The sequence below is a fragment of the Papilio xuthus genome, unplaced genomic scaffold (assembly GCF_000836235.2).
Source record: "Papilio xuthus unplaced genomic scaffold, Pxut_1.1 DF826159.1, whole genome shotgun sequence".
Taxonomy (NCBI): Eukaryota; Metazoa; Arthropoda; class Insecta; order Lepidoptera; family Papilionidae; genus Papilio; species Papilio xuthus.
Window position 1 is genome coordinate 3,897,891 of NW_013532490.1, and position 2,611 is coordinate 3,900,501.

At 28.6% G+C, this 2,611-nt stretch overlaps 1 non-coding gene across 1 annotated transcript; it reads left to right on the forward strand.

The window, feature by feature from the left end:
- The first annotated feature begins 1,561 nt into the window (after window positions 1-1,561).
- TRNAL-AAG (transfer RNA leucine (anticodon AAG)) lies at window positions 1,562-1,643 on the forward strand. The gene has a single exon. It is a non-coding gene; the product is annotated as a tRNA-Leu (tRNA).
- Window positions 1,644-2,611: the final 968 nt, after the last annotated feature.

Sequence of the window (2,611 nt, forward strand, 5' to 3'; positions counted from 1 at the left end):
ATACACGCTGGCTCAAAGCGGTTTGATCCGGTTATCAAGTGAATCGTAAATACTCGAAATATTTTTTTTTATTTTTTAAATAGATCTGTTCACCTATACATCCATCTATCCAAACATTCGAATTTATAATATTATTATAGTATAATAAAATATGTTTTTTTTTCACAAAGAATGCTTTTGTGCATGTGATTTGGCAGCGGAAATCCACGATAATATACATATGTAATATATAAATATAATAATTATATATAATCCATCATTATTAATATATAGATATACGTCTAATATATTTATAATGTATATCAGGTATTTATTGATTTGGTTTCATATCATATAATTGAATCTTTTTTGATAAAAACAGTTAAACTACAGCAGAACCGCGGTAATACGATTTCTCGTATAATACGCCATTTTACGTAGGTCCCTACAACTTGAGACACGTTTTCATACATTTCTTAACGCTTAATACAATGCTCGTCACGTTTAATACGCCATAAGTGATTATCTAAATAACGTATTATATAATAACTAGCTGTCGCCCGCGACTCCGTCCGCGTGGATATATAAAAAAAAATAATTAGTCTATCCCACCCATCCATCCACATCATATCCATCTAAACATTCGCCTTTATATAATAATATTAGTAAGTTAAATAAAAAGCAGCTCTTCAAGGCATAAATTCGAAAAAAAATGAATAAATAGTACCTTATGTTCGTCTCCTGGCTCTAAGCTACCTCCTCACCAATTTTCAACCATATCGGTTAAGCCGTTCTTGAGTTATAATATAGCTCATTATACAAAGTACGTAACGTTTACAAATATATAATTCAATACCTATATATACGAAATTAGAAGCGAGTACATAAATACGAAGTAATTTAATACTATAGAATCTTATATCCCATTCCCGTATAATACGCTTTCCCGCAAGAGACGCGATTTTGACTCGGTCCCTTGGAAATCGTATTAGCGGGGTTCTACTGTATTTTGTTGTGTTAATAATAACAGTATATAATGCAGTCATTGCAATTTTTAAATCATTACACAATTCAAGCTGTGATTAATTTGACGAATTAATTATGCGAAATGACACGATTTTGTGACGAAAACAAGAATTGCTTACCATTCAAAATAAACTAATTTCTTTATTGCTGAATTTACTTTCACTTGGAGTCCGTTATTTTTATTAATTCATTTCAGAAGTTTAATAATCCAACAAAAGTACGTAGGAACAAAAGTAAAATAAAAAAATGCATGATACCCTGTTTTCAACAATAGATGGCGCTGTACGCTATGAAAAATTAAGCTGATTATTTTTAACCTATTTTCATTTCTTTTTTCTAAATTCTATTGTTATTTAAAGGCACTAAATTTTTCTTCGAATAATTTTGCTGCGATAGTTTGGTTATAGATTTTTTTCGATTATATTTAATTAAGTTTAATGACCTAAATTAGAGAACAAAATTTGATCCATATATTATTTTCCAAATTTCAAAGTACCAGATAAAGCATTGTAAAATGGATTTTAAATTGCAAATAATTTTCATCCATTGGTTGTATGGTAGCGTGGCCGAGCGGTCTAAGGCGCTGGTTTAAGGCACCAGTCTCTTCGGAGGCGTGGGTTCGAATCCCACCGCTGCCAAATTTTTTTCTCATCATACAATTATTTAAATGACAATTAGGATTTGTTGTAAAAATCAGTTACATTGAACATTTTACATTGAAATTACAAAAATTATGTTTGTTATAAAAATTCAAGACATTAGAAAACAAAATATCTCCAAAATAAAATTATTTTTTGTTATATTTACTAGATTGATAAATACATAAGTTCCGATTAGTTACAACTAATGTAAACTACAAATAAACAGTAAATAGAGAGATCCATCCGTTCTGGACATTCATACATTCATCCATCCATCTAAACATTCGCATTTATAATATTAGTATGTTTCGCGAATGTTTTATTAATTAAAAAAAAGTGTAATTAAATAAATCATATCGAATTAAAATGATGATATGCGATTTATAATCTAATTAATTTTATAAGACTCACAAATATGTCTAATTACATCCTTCTTATCGGTAAATAAGTGATTATTTACAATTACGAAAGCATTAACAAACTAGCAGTTGTCCGTGACTTTGCACCGAAAAGTTGATAATAAAATATTATCGATATATTCAAATCTACAAGTATTAGCAAAGCTGGCTTAAATTGTACATACTTTATGACGTCACGATTCATTTATTTGACAAGATTTATAACACAATTACGTACGAAATACTTTGGTTATTTGTCACTGAATTTCTTATAATTGCTATGACGTGTTACAAAACTTAAAAGATAAATGTTATATTTTTAGAAAAACATACGACTTCAATTTACAGAATAGTTACATCCCCTATACATGTAATTAAATTTAAAAAAAACTATCACTATGCATAGCTTCTATTAGAAAAGTACACTATATTATAACTATTAATATCATGAAACGTTGGTTTCTGAGACCAAAATATCTATATAAAACATATCTTAATCCCTATCCTTATGTCAAGTGTTAGGAAGAAAATCTGAAAATAAGCCAGTGTATTGACTCAACACTAGCT